Source organism: Bactrocera neohumeralis, chromosome 3 (genome assembly GCF_024586455.1).
Source record: "Bactrocera neohumeralis isolate Rockhampton chromosome 3, APGP_CSIRO_Bneo_wtdbg2-racon-allhic-juicebox.fasta_v2, whole genome shotgun sequence".
In the NCBI taxonomy this organism is placed as follows: domain Eukaryota; kingdom Metazoa; phylum Arthropoda; class Insecta; order Diptera; family Tephritidae; genus Bactrocera; species Bactrocera neohumeralis.
This window is the reverse complement of record NC_065920.1, coordinates 2,606,532-2,618,539: the sequence shown is the minus strand read 5'-3', so window position 1 is coordinate 2,618,539 and position 12,008 is coordinate 2,606,532. Positions and strand designations below refer to the sequence as shown.

At 40.8% G+C, this 12,008-nt stretch overlaps 1 protein-coding gene across 2 annotated transcripts in view; it reads left to right on the top strand.

The window, feature by feature from the left end:
• LOC126753619 (V-type proton ATPase catalytic subunit A-like) overlaps positions 1 to 12,008 on the top strand; it is a 414,573-nt gene that overhangs the window by 377,204 nt on the left and 25,361 nt on the right. The window contains exon 7 of one of the 2 annotated variants that reach the window (XM_050465213.1): positions 10,590 to 11,536. The exons of the other annotated variant lie outside the window; for it this stretch is intronic. The gene's annotated coding sequence lies outside the window, so the exon portion shown is untranslated. The remainder of the gene's footprint in view (positions 1 to 10,589; positions 11,537 to 12,008) is intronic. 2 annotated transcript variants of the gene reach the window in all.

Below are 12,008 nucleotides of genomic sequence, written 5' to 3'. Positions count from 1 at the left end.
AAAGATTTTTTAAAATACTAGCCAGTATATAGCCTTTGATCAAAATCCAGGTTTGTTCCGCTTGCGCAGAACCTATATCCTTAAAATTAAGTTTAAGTAAACAAATAAAAATATTTCCACTTCTAACTCCCTGATGACATAGTGTTCATGGTTTCGGGGATGTTTCCTTCCACAATCAATGAGACTATGGAAAGTGTCCTATAAAGGTTACAGCTATAGTCGTGGACAACGAATTGGGTGTAAACTCTTTTAAAGCGGAACTGATGCTTCCATAAACAAACAAAATAATTGGTAATACTGGTGCTAGTACTAGTGGGCCACCACAAACTCATTGAAGAAACAATTTGATATCAGGAAACAAAGTGGAGTATAGAGAGCAGCATGTGTCGAGATGCCGAGACTATTTAGTCATGTTGGACCAAGGTGCTTAATAGGCTCCGGCATTAACTGCCCATACGTGAGTTGGCTCGGAAAGTAGCAGCAAGTCCTGCCATCAAAATAGGAATTAGCAAGTTGGAACCGGATAAAATAAGGACATATCGCCATCTTGAAACTGCTGTACTTAAGTAAATCAGACTATATTCTCTAGACGTGAATGGAGAAGTGAAAAACTAAGCCAACATCTGCCAAGCGGAAGTAATAGATATAGAGAAAGGCTGGCGAGTTATATTGAATCCGTAGATATTCAATAGGATACAAAAAAACAAACATATAAACGGATAGCCTGGCGGTATTTCTGGCATCGCCGGCGACAAGGACTAATTCCAGTGTAGTACATAATTAGAGAAAGGCTTTAAGCTCACTGGCAAGTAAAACTGACTTGTGCATAATTTGAGTTGGTCATGGGAACATTTTTACGGCAACTGAAAGACAAACGACTTGGCAAAGCTAGGAGCCTCTATAGACGAATTCCAAGTGGAGTTAATGCTCTGATCGCTGGGAATGATCTTAATAGAGCTTTATATATATTTTGAAAAAATTGCTCAGAGCACATGAAAATCACTAACAAACTGTAAAATAACAAAGAAGATATGGCTCAAGTATCACTAAAATAGAATCAGGGACTGTCCAAGAAATAGTACAAACAGACTTACAGCCACCTGAACGCGGTTGTGGCCTTTAGGAGAGCATGTGCTACATGTGGGTCCGCCTTATAACAATAATTTCCGCAGCTGCAGGCTGGAAGGGAGTACGGAAACTGTCTGCCATCTTCTCTGTGAATTCCCAGCTCGAACACAAACCCGATACAAACTACTTGGAACCCCTCAAGAGCCAAACTTTGAATGGCTATTCACAAAGACATAATGGGCATGAATATATCCATTGAGACCCCCAAATGGTTTGAGCACTACGAAGAGATGGTATAGCAAGATTACAAAGTCCCACAATAGTGCTTCAAAACAGCGCATTCAGCGCCACTTGAGCCAATGAGAGTAGCACTCCAATCTACCTCCTTGGTAATATAATTCATATGGCTTGCTTTATATCCTAACAGCACGTAAATTCAATTAAAGCTTTAATAATCTCCATTACATAAACAATTTTTAATCTTTAAAATATGCAAATATATTTATTTTTCCAAGAAAATTCAAATTAAAATCCCAATCAGTCTCGGTGATTTATTTCGCATCACTTACAACACATGCTGACTCTGCCGAAATCAAGAACATATTTTATTAGCTTCATTAGAAGAATGCTTAAATAGGTTTATAAAGTTAAATTTAATGACAATCTCAGCAGAATACTGTGGTCAGCATTTTTCGCTTGCTTTCATCAATATGTGTGTATGTATGCATTTAAGTGTGTGTATGTGGTGATAAAGAAAGAATGCATAAATTCATTCGTCTGCACCTGCAACTAAACCGATTTCTACTTGCTTATATAAGATATTTTCTAAAGTGTTGGCCAACACATGCGCACATACGCACACACATATAGTACATACATGTTGCTTAGAAAAGGCGATTTATTTTGCTCGCTTGCTTCGAAATGCCAAAAGTAAACGAAATTTTCACAAAATTTGATTTTAAGGGCAACACAATGGCAATTGCTGACGCTGGCAGCCGACTGCCGACTGCCGAAAATTGTGTGTAGTCGTGCCATTATGATGATCGTTTGGAAGCATATCATGCGCACATTGTCTGGATCATCGCCATAGTTGCTGCTAATAATCAATGGCTGGCAAACAAACGTAATCGGCATGTGTGTGTGTGTATTTGTGTGTATGTGTATAGCAGCCAGAAACAATACGCCTTTGTTTCGTACTTTTATCGCATCTCTGGCCTTAGCCAACAGTTCCTGTTGCATGCGCTTGAGCGCCTGAAAGTGTGCTTGTATTTTGTGTTTGCCATTGTTTGCCTGCATTGCTTTTGCGTTTAAGTGGTTTCTCACAAACATCGGCATCGATATCACCAGTTAGCTATTTGCAAGAGAATTCATTGCAATAATCATTCTGAAAGATATCTGCAGTAATTCGGACGATGGAGGCAATTACTCGATTCGCTACTTAAGGCTGTTTGTGTCAATGTGCTCTCTTCTGTACGTGCGTTTGTGTGGCCAAAGCTTAAAAACTGCCATGGAAGAGTAAATTGTGTTCAATAATAATTTTGCATACGCAAGTTGTTGTTAACAGAACCAACAGCAATACTCGCTTCAGAATACAAAGCTTTTGCATAATTCTTGGCGTTGATGTTTGAGTTTCTGATTTTTGTGAATTTGTGTATATACAAGTATCGCTATAGCTATAGTTGTATGTAAATATATACATGGCTCTAAATCAGAACATTTATTGTCAGTTATTTAACCTGTTATTAGAAATACTGGCTTAAATGATATAAACGTTTGTTGAAGTGTTTGTGTGCGCCGTTGCATTCACAACTTTTTAATAAAATTGGCAGTTAGTGGGAGATATTAAATTTTGTAAGTGGTCTACTTGATTTTAAAGCTCGGCTTATTGCCTTTTAAAAATTATACACAAAAAGCGCACAGGCAATATTACATAACTTATTGGTTCAGAATGGCTTCTGACAAAAGTAAAATTCTGATTTTATACAAATAAGAATTAAACTGCTGCTGCCGAAACGAATTGCTATTATAACAGTTTTATTCTGCTAACAAATATTGAAATATATATCCAAGGACATTCATGAACTGCGAATAGTTTTTGAATAAAAACTCGTATCAGTCGATATCGGACGTAAAAAAGTGTCCAAATAATTGTTAATTTGATTACAACCTAAACAGTTATGAAAAGTTTCATCCGAATATATTCAATGGTGCTTGATTTTTATACTAAAAATTGTAAGAATTATACGGACTTTAAAACCGAGATTCATTTCTATTCTATTCATTTGGAGATATAAGATCCCAGTGGCATCACTACCGTGTTTGGGAGGCATCCGCCTGCAACCGGCAGATATACTGAAATATCTACGGCTCATTCTGAGTAGGAAGCTTTCATAGTAGAATAATATCAAATAGAGTACAAAAGAGGCATCGATTTCCTTGTACTTCTGTAGAGGAGACATTAGCAAAAGGAGGGTTCTCCGACTCTACAACACCATAAGCCCATAATGTTCTATGGAGGCATTATGTAGTGGAGGGCTCTAGAACAGACCACACTTGCAAAGAAACTCGAGAGCGTGGATCTTAGTATATAAGATTCACTCCAACCATGACACTTAACGTCATCCTACACATATTGCCCGTAAACACCGCCGGAAGGTCTACAGCTTCGAAAGTTGCCTTAAGGAGCTATACATGTGTGACGTATGAAAAATTAGGCGATTTTCGTGAATTTTTTTAAGAGAAAGTAGGCGATTAAATATTTCAAACTTATTTGAACGTAATAAGGTATATTTTCAGCTATATTTTAAGTTTTTTTTTTAACAAAAATGTTGAAAAATAACGGAGTTATGGGCTGTCTTCGGAGGTGCCATAAAAAAAAGTTCCCCAACTGCTGGCATGATTCCTGCCGAGTGAGTAGCTAAAACAAAAAAATTTAAAAAGATTAATTAAGCTGAAGATATTTCATATACAATGATTTACACTATGGCCTCTTAAGATTCAGAGAGTCTGGGTTCCTAAAAGAACACGTGTCTGAACACTCGGAAATTCTCACTCACTTTGACTCAATACCGCTCCACTTGGATTACGGAGTCATTAAACCAAACTCTGGCGGCTCCTTCTCTACCTACATACCCGCGAGGAAGGTGTGGGTAGGAAGAAGCCACTGAAGGAGAGGGTGAGTGAGCCAAGCTTGGGGGGAAGATTGGCAGAGGGGTCCACTGTCAGGAGCTCTCAATCAACTCCAGTTTTACCTTCCCGACTATTGCAGGGCCTTCCAGGCCGAGGTTGTAGCCATTAAGGTAGCAGTAAATTTACTGCTGCGAAATGCGGCCTCCTTCAGAGAAATTGCCATCCACTCAGATAGCAGAGCGACGATACTAGCTTTGAACTCATTAAAAGTGTCTTCAAGTGTTTTTGTGATAAGACTAGTAAGAGTGCTAAGCCATAGCGGAATCGCAGGAAACTATAAAACTGCTGAGCTAGCAAGGAAAGGCACCCTAAGACCACTATCGGTAGGAACTGATACTACCAAATAGCTGAGCTTCGCGGAAACTTGATCAACAACAATATCGGTACATGCGCTGTCGTAAAAACCTTTTGGCCTCAGTAAGACTAGCCTCTCCCTGGTTTTGGGGCTTTGCCCTGTTGTCGTCCATGCAGAAAGGCTGAGAATACTACCGGACGAAATCTGCAGTAGCTGTATGGAAGAAGATGAGGTGAAAACAGCTCAATAAACGAGCTTTAAATCTTTTCCATATTATGAATAGTTTGTTATATTTTTTTTAAGAAAATTTTGGACTGGTACTCTTTTACGGTTCTTTCCTCGTTTGGGTGTCGTTATTTGGGCTAGACAATAATTTTGGGAGACTTCAGGGTCTCTAGACATCTCCTGTAGTACGTGGCAACATATTTTGGTTGATGTTTTGTGTTGCGAAGCGACTTAAGATTTGCAGCAAGATATCTGATCACCAAAGAAAATCAATCATGGAAGAGCGTTTACCCACACTATGAACCCAGGAATATTTGAAGTCACCTAGCGTTTGGCAATCGCTTGGTATACGGTGGATGAAATAAAAAAGCTCAAGATTTTGGAATCTATTGACAACTTGAACTTAGTTATTTTGGCACTGGGGGGGCCTTCATATAAGCACTACCGGCCTTCAGGTTTGTTAATTAAACCATTAATGCAACAGCTGCTTCTACTAAGTATATTGAAGCAATATACTTAATTGTGCTCGCAAATATTTTCACAGAAATCGAGGAAAGCAGCAAGTAAGTATTTAACTTTTTTTAAATTAATGACCTAAAAATTGAAGAATAACAATCACTTTCTCACTTAAAAATTTTACGCTCCAAAACAAAGAAACAAAGCGAATTGATTGCGAGCAGCGGCAAGGACCTACACCAAGGAGTGTAAAATAATTTTATTGCTTTTGTCATTATTACATTTTCGAAGCGGAGCGGCGCGGCAGCGAAATGGCGCTTCGGGTAAATGCCAAGAATCTCTCAATTGCCATGCCATCTTGTTGTTTATTTGCGCGCTTCAGTTTCTTGTTTTAGATTTTTACCATTTGCCTCGCTATTGTTGTTGTTGGTGTGTTGCTGTTGCTGCTTTCTTAAGTGTTTTTATTGTTCGCCCTGGAGCGGCGAAAATTTGATTGCACATCAAGCGTTGGGGAGGAAACTGTCAAAAGGAGCAGTGCGCAAGCGGCGCAGGACCACACCGCAGCGCCAACACAACGAAAAGGACCCAAGTCAAATTCAAATTAATGGCGGAAAAAACAAAAAGCAAAAAGAAAAAGAACAAGAACATAAGAAAAACAGCAGAAAACAACAAAAAATTAACCAAAAAGGAACAAGTCTGGAAGGGCGGCAAAGAGGGGAAGAAGCAGCGGCAGCAATAAACAAGCGAACTAACAGCAAATTGCAGTACAAGCAAATAAAACTGTAAACAAAACAAAACGCACAAATAAGCGAAAATATGAAAAGCGGCAGCTAAAAGCACAATTTCATGAAAAAATAACGAAAATCAACGAAATTGGTATTATTACATTAAAGGGATAATATTTTAAATATTTTCACATTTTCATTGCTCCTTCACCTTGTCTTCGCTGGCTCCTTTTTGCTGGCCACTTGTGAGGGATAATGCGCATTTATGCTCTTGTTGTTGCTGTTGCTATTATCTTGTTTTGTGTCGCTTTCGTTCTGCTGTAATTCACGCTTTGGCAAAATGGTTTATGAAGGCGAATTTAGTGAAGCCGTTGAAGATGCTCAATCTGACGTTCGCATATTGAAATATTTTCTGCTTAAACTTTGTTAAGACACACGACGTACAAGCAACAACAACACTTGAGGAACATCATAAAAAAGCAGCAACAACAATTGCGCAGAAAGAGCTTATAATCGCTTTGAATGATGAAAGCGGACACCGGCGAATAACAAAAAGTCTACAACAGCAGCAACAACAAGTCAACAACAGCCACAACAAAAGGCGCTAGTTGGAGCGGCAGCAGCAGCGACGACAATTGCCGCAAAAGGGTATTTCGCTTATCACTGACACACCATCAACGTGCGCCGCTGCCGAGAATTGAAATATAAGAAACTCGGCAATTCGCGTGATAAAGGTGGAAGGAAAATTTAATTTCTCAAGATGGAAAAGAATGTGCCTGACAGCGGTTATCGCTTGGGATCGCAATGGAGCGGTGCGTCGCCTCAGCGCCGTAAGCGCTTGTCAAGTAGGCGCGCCCCGAGGCATCAACGGCATCAACAGCAGCGACAAGAAGCAACAGGGCGCAAGTACGCTGACTTCTCAGGGAAATGCTGCTTCACATGACAAGTGAAGTGACATGCAGTTCGGCGTTGGCAACTCTGGATTACTTTTTGCTTGAGCGCGTGGTTGAGGTGGCGGTACCTCACAAACAGACTTTGTGGATTTCAACTTATTCTACTTAAGATTTAAATAATTCGTGCGCTGTCTGGTTGAATCGAACTCTTTAAACATACAGGATACAATAATGCTTGATGACTTCCTGTCCCGTGAGAATGAGAAACGTGCAAGCTTCCGAGTGTTTGTTTAATACGGAACTACCTCGAAAGCCCTCAACCTCTTTGTCTGAAATTTGTAATAGTTTAAAAAGCATTAACCCAGCCACTTTCTGTGCTTTTCTTGAGTAAATTCCAGCAATTTATGACTCCATACAGTGTGTGCCAAATTTAGACCAGCATTCCATTGCAAGACTGATAGCCCAAGAGCTTTAAGCGAAAATCGCACGCTTTACAACATTTTTCATCCATAAATGCTATACCTCAACGAGATATTATGCCTCAAAGCTATTCTCCTCATTTCCTCAACGTCAGCCCCACTTAAGGGTCATAATCGCTTCCACAAATACAATTTGGCAGAATCTACAATTTTCAAATTGAATTTATTAGTGACCAGCTAAGTGCGATGGAACGGCGCCCACACGAACTAACAGTATATTTGTGTGAATTATGCTCCTGAGCTGCTGCGCCATAAACCGGAAGTTGGCACTGACGAAACCATTTGCCGTCTTAGAATTCCTCTTAGCGCCACATTGTGGCTCTATTCATATCTTCCACCTTTCTCAGCACCTTCTTACCATTTATTGACATTTGACTGCTGCCATTTCAACAATATAACAACAACAACTGTGGCGAATGCAGGTAAATCATCGCTACTTGTTGGTTATTGGCCTCGCTGCCAAACGACGGCTGCATTGCATTGCTGACGCAACTAAATGTTTGTGTGAGTGTGTGTGTGTGTGCGTTTATAAAAGTATGTGCCTACTTGCAACAGCCACGTAAATTTCCTGCCACAAAACAAACAGTCACGCTGGCGCACACAAATGGCACCACTTCCGCCATCAATCGCCATTTGCAATTCAATACGCTAGTCGTAGGGGCTTCGTGTGCGCGCACAGTGCACGTGTGTAGCGGTAATAATGTTTGGAGTGGTTTGACGCAAGCTTTTGCCGCAGACGGAAATCACTTTTCCAACGCGTCCCGGTTGCCGCGCCAGCACGGAAATGGCATTCAAGTGGCTGTTAGCGGCAACAATGACGGTGGCCGCAGTGAGTAGTGTAGTTTGCCGCGCCAGCGTTTTCTTCGCGCACTCACTCCTGGCTCGGTGGCAATTCCTACGTCTTCTGCTGCCAGTTTTATTTGTTTATCTGCGGTAAATATTGAGATTTATATGCGCTGGCGATGATGAATTGCATTGGCAAACGGACAAACTGTATCTGAATCGCAGCGCAGAAGGCGCGCAGAATAGAAGACGTCGGCGGGTGGTCAGCTGGAAGACAAACGTGCGCTGCCGCTGGCTCTGGTAACAGTTGTGGCGCGCAGGTCGTTATTCATCGTCGCGACCAGTTCAATTTCCAATATAAACAATGGTTGTTTGCGGCGCTGCAAAGCGGAATGAAAATCAATTCTGTGCGGACACAAAAACGTTCAGTAAATTATAGTTTTGTGTTCTACTCGAGTAGCATTCAACTGCGGCGGCAAAAATCACAATAAAAGTGGCAGCAATAAATTTCGACTGCAAGCTCAGGTATGAATTTAGGAGCAATTTGAAGTAGCCTGTAAAAATTAGGCCAAAACAATGAGACGATTTTCTGGATGTACAAAAAGTAAGAAATATTTGTATAAGTGATGGTGACCGATATCTGGTTTGCTAACAAAATTTCGAAGATTTAATTGATGAAGGAAAATAAATAAAATGAACGAACGTTATCTCCGAGCACTTAGAGAGTCGGGACAAACATTTTCGCGCGACGTGTTTCTGTGAGTGGTGCAAGACGAAAATGTAGTGTTCGTTAGAGCAGAAATACGCCGTTAAATTCTATGTGAAACTCGTTAAATCTGCGACAAAGACGTTTGAAATGATCAAGTAGTCTTACCCAGATGTTGCTTTAGCAAGAAGTTGTGTATTTCGGTGGCACCAGGCCTTTTTGGAGAACCGGTCGCTAATGAAGGCGGTCGTAGGAAGGCGCAAATTCAATGTGAAAGTGATGCTCATTGCTTTTTTTGAAATCAAAGGCATCGTCCACCATGAATTTGTTTCTCTGGACAAACCGTCGACGGCAAATTTTACGTGGAAGTCCTCAAGAGACTCAAACGAAGAGTTAATCGGGTCCGAAAAGACATCGCAGCCAAGGCCGGCATCCCAAATCCTCCGCAGCCACCCTACAGCAAATATTTGCCCCACCCCTCTTTGTTTCTTTCCTTGCCAGAAAAGGCCGATGAAAAGCAAACATTTTGAGACGACAGAGGAGATCCAAGCATCGCGTACTTCGGCTCTCAAGTCTATTTCGGAGCATGCCTTCAGTGACGCCTTCAATGCTTAGAAATCGCGCTGGCAGCGCTGCATCGGCGCAGAAGGAGCCTAATTTGAAAGTTTTAAAAAAATTGTAAAGGTTGGTTCAATACATTTTTTAAATCGACTCAGTCCTATTATATTATTTTCCGGACAAACCATCTATCATTCACGAATATGTGGGTATGAGAAAGGTTTGATTATTCGGAGCACTGTTTGGAAATGCTCAAGCGTAATAAACCCAAGTTTTTGCATCCATATTCAGCAATGAATGAAACAAGGCTCTTTTATTTCACTCTGAAGTCCACTGGACAATCATTCGAGTAAACCTCACACGTTTGCCAGTGAAAAACGAAACAGTCGGGTGGCCAGGTTATTTTTCGCATGGAATAGTTTATGTTGACTACCTTGAGAAAGGAAGGACAAACAGTAGCGACTATTACTTACCATTACTCGTATTAGACGATTTGAAGTACGTAATCGCTGAAAAATGGTCGCATTTGAAAAAAAAGGAAGTAGGAAAAAATCCGTAAATTGGGCTTCAAAATGCTTCCGATACACCGTTTTTTCCAGTTCTGGCATCAAGCGACTATTTTCTGGAGACACAGATCTCAAAAGAATATTCGCTGTGAAGAAATTTTCGTCAAATGAAGAGGTGATCAACAAGACTGAAGTCTATTTTAAAGCACAAGTCATATTGTACTACAAAAATGGTATCGAAAAGTTAGAGAGCCGCAACAGTCTTGTAACACCCTTAAAAGAACTATTTTGAATAAAAAAATTGTCTTCAAAAATGTGTTTTACTATGAGATCCTTTTCAGTTGACCAATTGCTTGTAGAGCTTGACCATAAATGGCAAACAAGTGGCCCGAAAGAAGAAATTTTGGATTCTTTTACTCAACCCTCATCTAATCTCATTTATACATATTTAAACATTTAATATCTTTATTTGAGTCAACGAAGAAAAAAACCTCTTCTGAAATTTTTACCTTGGAAAGATACCACATTTATCCAGAAGTAGAAATATCAGCAAAGTTATAATTGAAATTTTATTTCAATATTGATGTTTCAACAATCAACATACTGAGATCCTTTTGCCATTCAGGCGTATATCACATGAGTAGCCATTTCTTGCAAAAAGAGTTTTAACAGATATTTCTTAGCATTATTTTTATATTATTTCCAGGGATGTATTGCGAAATGGTTAAAATGTTCGTCTAAATCTGCAGCATACATTTCCAAGCAATAAATAAAATCTGCTGCTGCAACCAGAACACTATAAAAGGATATATATTTCACAATTGGGCCACCATCTGCCGCACTTTGCACATGGCGAAGTCTTAAAGCTGCTTTTTAAGCACACACACACACATACACAAACAGAGACCACTCTAGCAGAGGTCGCTGGCTGGATGCCTTCAAAGAGCATCGAGTTCATAGAAAATGTGCGAGCATAAGAGCTTTCAACCCTCGCCAGCGCGAGCATCACGTCTCGTACAATACAAACTTAAGCTCGAGCGAGCAAAATAAAAATCACGAAATATGGCAAACAATCAATTTTTGTTTACCCCGCAGGCGGTCAATAATACTAGCACGCTGGGCAGCCCGTTTATGGACCGCCGGCCGCAGCAGCAGTGTGATGACCATCGATTTGCTCGCAGCGCTGACACTGATGAAAGGAGTAAACAACGCCGAGCAACACCAACATCAAATTGAGGCCAATGGAGCAGCAGCGATAACTTAGCACGGCGCCACAAAGAGGCGAGTGGACGCTGTGCTGGGCGGTGGGGTGTGCAGGGGGTGATATTGCTTCGCACGCGCGTTGATTTTACGCCATAAGCTCAAGTCAAATATACAAACAGTAACGAGTGAATGATTATTTTGTGCAAGTGGTTTCTTCTCTAGAATATTTACCGTACATGGTTGTAATCCGGCACTGATCCAGCCTGCGAGCTGCAAACCGGGCGCGCGCTGTATTGAACCGGGGGTTCATGGGTGGAGCAAGCGAGCAGTGGTACGCTTCTGGCAGTACGTGCACCAGCAGCGGTACCAGAGTATTACGCAAGCTGTACAAATGGCAGCAGCCGTTAATGAGAGAGACGCTGTTGTTGCAGCATCAGCATGTACAATAAGGTGAGTGCGCTTATATACACACACACACGAGTGCCTCCACTCATTGCATGTATTAAATGCGGTTGAGGAAACTGTTGTTGTTGGATGTCGATTTGTGATTTTATTGTAATCGCAATATCATTTGTGAGGAGTCAATCGACGCATACTAACAAAGCAAAGGCAATCATTTCGCAAAAAGCTTATTTGGCCTGAAATGAGCTAATGCATACAAAAATACCCTTGCGCCACTTTGTCTGTGACATCATTCTTTTATGATTTTAAACTTGATTTCTTTCCGTGCCAATCGAGTTGTGCGTGCGTGCAGCGAAGCCTCTGCCGGCGATGTGGACCCTCGAGGAAAGAGTACCTGTCAAGTTTGCTAATTTGTTTGAATTCGCTTTCGTTTCGGTGAAGGTGTTGAGGGAACTGGAGAGAAAAAACGCTTTGAGAAGAAGAAAAGCTTGAAAAGGTCAGCAGTAAGCTTGAAGCGTGT